Consider the following 9,436-nt stretch of genomic DNA (forward strand, 5'->3'; position numbering starts at 1 on the left):
TTTTTAATTTTCTTAATGATCCGATTATTGAGTAGAAAGGGAGTTCTCTAGTACCTAAGGAGAGGGTTATATCATATCTTAGAGCACGAAAATTGATTTTCAAGGGGTGTCTCTATCATTTAGTCCGGGTTAAAGATTCTAAGTCGGAGAGTCCTTTGTTGTAATCCGTACTCGTGGTTAATGAGTTCCTTGAGGTTTTCCCTGATGATCTTCCTAGTGTTCCTCCCGATAGAAAAATTGATAGTGGGATCGATCTCCTTCCAGACACTCATCCTATCTCTATCCCTCCCTATAGAATGACTTCAGCTGAGTTAAAAAAGCTTAATGAACAGTTGAAAGATCTCTTTGACATGAGTTTTATCCACCTTAATGTGTCTCTGTTGGCGTGCCCGTATTATTCGTGTGTAAGAAGGATGGTTTTCTTCAAATATGTATTGATTACCACCAGTAGAATAAGGTGATGATGTAGAATAAATATCCTCTTCCTAGGGTCGACTATCTGTTTGACCAGCTTCAAAGTGCTAAGTATTTCTTTATGATTGATCTTCGATCTGGTTATCATCAATTTAATATTAGGAAAGTGGACATCCCTAAGACTACCTTCCGTTCCCGTTATGGTCATTTTGAGTTCTTGGTCATGTCCCTTGGTTTGACTAATGCCCTAACGACATTTATGGATCTCATGAATTGGATATTCCGACAGTTTCTGGATTTGTTCATCGTTGTCTTTATTGATGATATTCTGGTTTATTCAAAGAGTGAGGTAGATTATTTCAAACACCTTCCTATTACGTTGCTGACCATAAAGGATCAACATTTGTAAGCTAAATTTTTAAAGTGTGAATTTTAGTTGATCGTTAATTTTCTGGGTCATGTTGTTCCTAGTGAAGGGATCATGGTGGATCCACAAAAAGTTATGGCGGTTAAGAAGTGGCTTAGACCCACGACTCCAATCAATACTCGGAGCTTTTTGGGTCTAGCCGGGTATTAGAGAAGGTTTGTGGAAAGCTTCTCGTCGATTTTTTAACCTTTGACTAAGTTGACTCAGAAGAAGGTAAAATTTCTATGGTCGGATGCTTGTGAGGGAAATTTTTGGAAGCTGAAGAATAAGTCGACTTTGACTTTAATTTTGACTTTTATCCGAAAGTACCAATGATTTTATTGTTTATTGTGATGCATCCCGGGTAGGACTGGGTTGTGTATTGATGCAACATGGTAGAGTTGTGGCTAATGCCTTTAGACGACTAAAAGTTTATGAGAAGAATTACCCGACTCATAATTTAGAATTGTTAGTTGTGGTGTTCACATTTAAGGTCTGACGTTACTACCTATATGGGGTTCATGTTGATATCTATTTTGATCATAAGAGCCTACAATATGTGTTAGCCTAGAAGAGTTTGAATCTGAGGTAAAAGAGATGGCTTGAGTTGCTCAAGGACTATGACATGAGTCTTCACTATCATCCAGGTAAAGCTAACGTGGTTGTTAATGCTCTTAGCAGGTTATCCATGGGGATCTTATCTCATGTAGATTAAGAGAAGTGAGGTTTGGTGAAAGATATTCATCGGTTTACTAATTTTAAAATTTGTCTGTTGGATTCTGAAGATGGTGGTGTGATTATTCAAGAGGTGGCGAAGTCATCTCTCAATGCTGAAGTGAAGGAAAAATAGATTTTGGACCCTATTTTAATGTGGATCAAGGGTGATGTGGGTTGCGAGGAGGTGATGTCTTTTGAGATTAGTGGTGACGGTATCTTTAGGTACCAAGGGAGTTTGTATGTTCCTGATATTGATGGGTTGCGAGGAAGGATTTTGGCCAAAGCTCATGAGTCGTGTTATACGGTTCATCTTGGTTCGACAAAAATGCATCATGATCTTAAGGAGATTTATTGGTGGAATAATATGAAGCAGGAGGTGGCCAATTTTGTTTCTAAGTGCATGGTGTGTCAACAAGTGATGGTAGAGAACTTGAGACCCGGTGGGTTGACTCAAGAGATTGAGTTGTCGGTGGGATAATGAGAAAAAATTAATATAGATTTCGTTACCAGTCTACCACGGTCTCGAAATTAGTTCGACTCAATTTGGGTGATCGTGGATAGGATGACTAAATCCACTCATTTCTTGCCTGCGAGGACTAATTTTTCTGCTGAGGACTATACGAAGTTGTATATCCAAGTGATCGTGGGGTTATCTGGTGCTCTAATCTCTATTATTTCTTATTATGGTACCCAATTCTCATTTCACTTTTGGAGGTCGTTCCAGCGAGGTTTTGAAACTTTTGGGGTGCATGGGTTTGGTTGATACATATAGGGGTTATGTTTTTCCTAAATTTAATGGTTTTTCCTTGACTTGCGACTTTAGAAATTGTGTGCCCTTAACCGAATGGTGAAATTAATAATGATAAATGATTTTGTCACATGATTTTGACTTGCTCATTTGAACTAATGCATTGGCATAATAAGGTTAATGAACCATGGTACGATTTTATTGAACCTTGAGGTATGTGGATTCCCCGTGTGAATGTTAATTGAATTTACGGGTTATGAATTTCCCATGTAATAGTTAATGGATTGTGGCATGATCATGTTTGCAAGTGGGGTTGGTATGATGATACTAACGGGATGCCTTAATGCATAATTGGTTCAATAATTGAGAATGTGTGTTGAATAATTTAATTGGACTTAAAGGAAGATTGTGTAGCCGGATCGTGAAAATGGAGGTCTTGAGGGACCAACACCGGAAACCGCGCTAGCCCACGCGAGGGTCTAATTCACCGAGAGGTTCAAATCCTCTTTATTACTATATGATCGGGAGGTTTGAGTCCTCCATGTTATATATATTGGTACTTAAGTCACCATTGATTTATGCTGGGAGGTTCAAGTCCCCCATAAAATATATGACATATGATTATCCTCTGGTTCGTGAGACTAAACACTCTGGGGCCCTTCCAACTGGTGGAGAGCTGAGTCCATCTAGCCGGTGGGTGCTTTTATCATGACGGTTATGCTACACAATCCAGTTTAAGATTTTCAAAGTTCATGTTAAGCCTTATTCCCTATCCCAACATGTGATATTATGTATATATGTATTTGCATATGATTATATACATCGGATTTTGGACTGGTTTTGAATTGTTATTCATGGCGTTATTGTATCCCCTATTCTTGAGTTATATGCCATCGCTCCAACTGCTACGTGTCTCCGGACGCTGTATCCCACGCGATGCAAGTGTGGAAATTCTTCTATTTTTCCTGTGCAATGATCAGGTGCTCGTGATTAATTCGTGAGTTAACATTGAAGTGGTGAACTTTCATACTTCGAATAACTCATTTCATGGTTCTTGTTCCCTATGTCTTAGACTTCAATTCATACTTATTTTTGGCTACTGCCGAGGGCATGTCCTGACAACTTATTGGTATTCGATTTTGTTAGAGGCTTTGTGGATGACTGTGAACTTGAGTTTATCCCTAGTATATTTATTATTTGTTCGAAATTTAGTTACTGTTAGTGTGAATGTTCTGTTTGGCTAGGCATAATGGGGTGGTCTCCAGTCCTTGGTGGATTTGAGATACCCGTAATGGTCAAACCCTTATTCGGGTCATGACAATAACATAGGCACTATAGGGACCACATAATTAATTACTAACGCTCCGTATTATGGAAATAATCAAAATATCAATTTGAATTATTCTTACCATAATAAATTATAAATTATTTCACAAAAAATGCGCAATTGTACTCCGCTATTTTTATTTCAAAATTCTCCATTAAACAGTTATGTAATTTTTGATGTTAGAATTACAGATACTAATCAATAAATTAAATTACTTACGAATTTAATATAATGATCAATTTCCTTTAGAGCAATGATTAACTTATTTCATTTGTTGGATTCATAAATCCACCATCCGGATTTACACATGAAAATTTATTAGTCAGTCCAAAACAACATCTCTATTCGGTCCCGTTCAATACATACAAAATGCACTAGCACGAGAAGTTAGAACTGTACTGTTCTAGTAATCAAGATAAATTATACATAATCTCGTTCTACAATCATTTTGATGATTTGTCTAAATTTTCATCTGCGATTGTGAACTATAACTTTAACTTATAAGAATCGATTATTTGATTTTTTGTGTATTAGCTAAACTCTATACATCAAATCATCTACTATATAAGTTGAGGACACACATATAATAATGATCTATTTAATGTAACGATTTATCGAATTGAATAAATAAATAAATTAATAAAATCATTCAATAAATAATACTACATCAAAATTGCATGATTTATAGTATATCCTAATATTAGCGTGCTATCTCAATGTACGACTGATCTCTCTATATATATTAGTACTAACACCTAACTAACTTATCCACTAGATGAGCCAGGACACTAGGTGATCCATAACACTTAAGTGATCTATAACTAACATAACTAACTTTATGAAGTGTAACTAACTTTAGGTGATTAGGAGTATATTTTCAGGATCATTTCCATCTTACTACTCAACACAACTAGGTTCAATTAATATTTGGAGGGAAAATTAAGCTGAATTGATAAATTAATCATCATTCAACTCCTTTAAAGTGATTTGGGCTAAGATAATGTAAGTTAATTAAAATCGAAAAAATAATAAATCACACCAAGTCCTCATTCTTAAATTTAAACTAAATTAAGAAGCTAAATATTAGAGTAAATTTTATGGGTGGGCATTAACTTTGTATTCATCATCCAAAAGTCGTTATTCTTTGTTTTGTTAAATAAAAGTCAATTAATTTTGTCTTATCTCTCACAAAAGTAACATTGATAAATTTTGGATAAAATTCTACCTTAGATGTGAGAGAAAATAACAAAAATATCTCTTATCTTTGAGTATGAGCTCAAAATGGTCCCTTAAATATATTGTTGAGCAATTTTGATCCACTATTTTACTAAAAATGATTCTTTTTATTTTCATATATTCAACAAACTCTACCTACTAAATTTAACGAAATTGGGACAAAATAAAACCAGAAAAAGAATATCATAAAATCTATTTATAATAAATGTAAAATATTTACATTTTCATTTACTTACACTTACTAATACACTATTTTATTTAATTAATTCGTAGACATTTTTTTTAATATTTGTTAAATATTATTTTGTTAATACTATCAATACATTAGTAAGTAAATAAATATGATTTTTAAATTATTTTGTAATAGTTTCTATGAATATTATTATTAGTACATTGAATATGTGAGTAAAATCGTAATATTTTTAGTAAGTAGAGTTATTATAAGAAAATAAAAAGTAAAATAATGTTACTTATTATGAAATAAGCATCTCACGCCACTTTTTGTTTTAAAAAAAAAAATTAAAACTTTTGAATGGATGATTTCTTGAAGAGGCTGGGAATGGAGCTGACAGGTTGTTGAAAGTTGGAAATGATGACATGATGAAAGTTTTAAGAATTTGTTCAAATATTTTACTTTTTAATATTTCAATTATTTCATAAAAGAACTAATTTTAAATAATCTTAATATTCGTGTCTAACGATAACAAAGAGAGCAAATTAAACAAAATCTTTATTTTTTATTTTATTTATTTAACAGTAAGAATGCATGAACTAATAAAAAAGGCTAAAATTAATAAAACATGTTTATAAAATTTATCAAGTAAAATAGTATTAATAAGAAAAAATAAGTTTAAGTAGGCATTTTTGCATTAGTGATAAATACATTAAAGAAATTGTTACACAAAAAATTAAAATAGTCAAAGTAAGTGTGGTATCATATGTAGCATGAGATAACAACTTTATAAAGCGAAACTTTTAACTGGGTCGATGAAATAATTCTAAAAATAAATAAATTACATTGAGCAAGCTACACCAAATCTTGCAATAAATTAAAAACAAAAAATACACCTCTAAATGTGAGTTAATATTAAAAAAATTTCACAATGTGAGTTAATATTAAAAAAATTTCACAGATCTATAAAATTTAACATCCAAATTTTGCTAAGTATTTCATGAAGGTCAAATTTACTCACATTATCAAGCTTAAAGTACCAAAATTACTCAAAAATATATTTGAGGAGCTATTTTGACCCTATCCTCAAACATAAGGGATCTTTATTTTATTTCATCTCACATTTTAGGTAGGATTTTAATCAAAATTTGTCAAAGTTATTTTTATAAAAAATAAGATAAAGTTAAATAACTTTTATGTAATAAAATAAAGAATAATAATTTTTAAATAACAAACATAACGCTAGATGATGACCCACAAAATTTACTCCTAAATATTAGCCATTGAGAAGTAGGAAATTTCACGCGGGAAATTTTTGAGGGAAATGTGGATGGATGGATGAAGGTATGTTACATAGAAGTTCATTAAAACTAAAACTTTATTAATTCCAAAGGAAGAAGGAATTATTTTTTATATCTTCATAACTTTTTATAAGTCCTTAAGCTTACAAAGTTTTTTCCTCAAAGAGAATATCACAATGTATGGTTACTTATTTAAAGTTATATTTATCATTATTCATTGCTAATTTAAAATTTTACATTTTTCAGTTTTGACTGATGTGACCAACTTCTAATTTAGAAGATCTTAAGAAATGTAACCTTAATCAAGACATCAAGTGAAAAAAAACTTTTGCAAAACTCAAAAATGCCAAAAATTCAAACAAACGTTAGCTAATAGAATTGGCATCTACCGCCAACAGAGGTTGTGATGGAATGATAAGTGCTCCTTCATCTTTAATCAAAAGTCTCGATTCGAGTTTCCCTGTATAAAGTCGCCTTTGTTAGGGAATGTTTTAATTTACCTTCCAATGTGAGACTTTTCGACTCAAATTCGGATTTAACTGGACTTCGATGTTAACACCGAACACCTAGTGAAAACCAAAAACAACAACAAACCCAGTGTATTCCCACCTAGTGGGGTCTGGGGGGGTAAGATGTACGCAGTCCATACCTCTACCTCTACAGAAGTAGAAAGGCTGTTTCCGATAGACCCCCGGCTCAAGGCACGAGATACCACACAAACACATAGTAAAGCACAGAAGCAGATTACACAACATAAATACGGCACTCATATACGGCACCCAAAAAATAAAATAAAATTGGCATCTACCTCAATGTATAAGGAGAAAATGATATATTTAACTCTTCTTTCTCAAGGAACACCAAGTAAAAGAGAAAAAATATGGAGATGGTATTGGTACTAGTTTCACTATCCCAAGAAGCACTAAAAAAATTAAAGGAAAATACCTTCAAGGACTTACTACAAACATAATATGTTGATTAAAAATATAACCCAGAGAACAAGCAATAGAATAAGCTGGTGAACACTTGAATCAAGACCATCTAGTGTTTGATGAACTATTAAGTTTCTCTGTATTTTGATTTTTTTGTCAAGAGATATGATTAAGATATGACCCAAAGGTAAAAGTAGGAATTTTATTAAGGTTTTAAGAAAAATGCTCTCTTGTGTTTGGTGGATTCAAAAATTTATATAAATACACATTATAGAAAAATATCACCTCCTTACACCGATTGGGACGAAGCAAAAAGTTTAGTTAATAGGTTTGTCAGAATCACAGGTGGAGCTGGGATTATAACTTCATAATTTTTAAATTTTAGAACGATAATTTCAAGTGCAATAATTTGACTAAACTCAATCTATGTACATATTTAATGAATTTCTTAACAGGAATACATTACTTGAAACAATTATATCATGTTCAACTGAATCCGAATATGTGTTTCTACCTCTGCCTTTTGCAAATTAATACATTAGCTTCGATCAAAACTTTGTATTTGTGTCAAGAGATTCACTTATTATTGATAACATATTCAGAATTCACTATGTTAATCAATCCTAGAACCCAAAATCTATAATAAAATCAAATTTTGAAGCCGCTTATGTTGATAAGTATAATTTTTCGCTGACGGGAATTCAATTGAACCCTTTGGTAAGAGTAACTGAGCCACCACTGATGACGAAGATATTCCAAAAAGGTATTGGAGTTGATGCACATTGACTTGTCCCTTAAGCTGGATTGAGCATAAGTCCATGTACAAGAACAAAAAAATGTTCGTTCTTTGAGAAGTTATACAGAAAAAAATCAAGGTAGGACAAATATAAAAATGTGCTTGCTAATGTTAAAATACTATATTATATATCTCGAACATAGATACGAGGTGCCAAATATATGTTGTCAATTTCTGCTGTTTCCGTTTTCTTTGCTTCTTTGAATTGATTTCACTTGGCTCAATGGAGGGGCCTAACTCCAAGACACCCAAATTTTATAGCTTTCATATAGTACAACTACCTTTTTTCTTTTTTTAACATATAGTACAAGTTGTACATATAATAATACATTTATCAATGGGATCTGTCATCTGAGTATCATTTGAGTCACTAATACTTCTTAATTTTTTCCAATTTGAGTTTTAAGAAATTTATTGTATTGGAAAGTTAAAATTCATTGAGTTGCCCAATCATGGTGAATGTTCAATGATTATAGGGATCCCTTGCTTGTATATATATATATATAAAAAGCTGCTGGACTTATAATTAGCTCATCAAACTATTTTTTTCTAATAAGAAAATCAATTATCAGTAGACATTTGGTGAAGGCCTGCCAAAATATATAGAAGCAAAGACTATCTTATCGTAACAAGTTCAAGAAAATCATATTCAACCGTTAAATGAATTAAAACCGATTCAACCATTCAAAGAATATAATTCCCACATGATTCGTTAGCACCAAACATAGAGAGGCGGGGCAATCCATACGAAAAAGTCCAGAGTATCCAGATATAGGATAACTCAAATAACAATCAGACTTGGAGATCCTAGGAATTCCATTTAATCCCAATTAACTCTTGACGATCTTAGTCATGGAACGGCCAAATCGAAAGGAAAAAAGTTACCATTATCTACCCAAACAGTAAGTTTTTTTCACCAAATAAATATGCCATTGAAGCATGTAAAGAACCATAAAGTGATAAACGGAAGCTCCACATGTGATCTCCTTAAATTACTAAGGCAAACACCAAAGTAACTTTATCCAACTTAAGGCCGTTTGTTATTTTCACTTGTCTCTACACTTCAAGTGAAATAAAATCAAACTACAAAGAAGGCAATGCACCCTATTTCAATTTATACAAATGGTATGCCGAGGTTTCATTAATTACAGTGTTCGGGTCAGTTTACATGAACTTTGACTATATCTGTCATTTCCACGAATAATAGGTATCGGATAATTCAGTCCACCCAAATTAAAACGAAAAGAAATCACCTAATATTTTTATCTCCACTGAAAATTATAATTACCACCTTTTTATTATGTAAATAATACAAGTTACTCAAAATGTAGTGCACTTGTTTATTTTGATTTAGGATCATTCTCTAAGTCGACCCAAGATAACCAAA

This window comes from Capsicum annuum, chromosome 3, assembly GCF_002878395.1.
Source record: "Capsicum annuum cultivar UCD-10X-F1 chromosome 3, UCD10Xv1.1, whole genome shotgun sequence".
NCBI classification, from domain to species: Eukaryota; Viridiplantae; Streptophyta; class Magnoliopsida; order Solanales; family Solanaceae; genus Capsicum; species Capsicum annuum.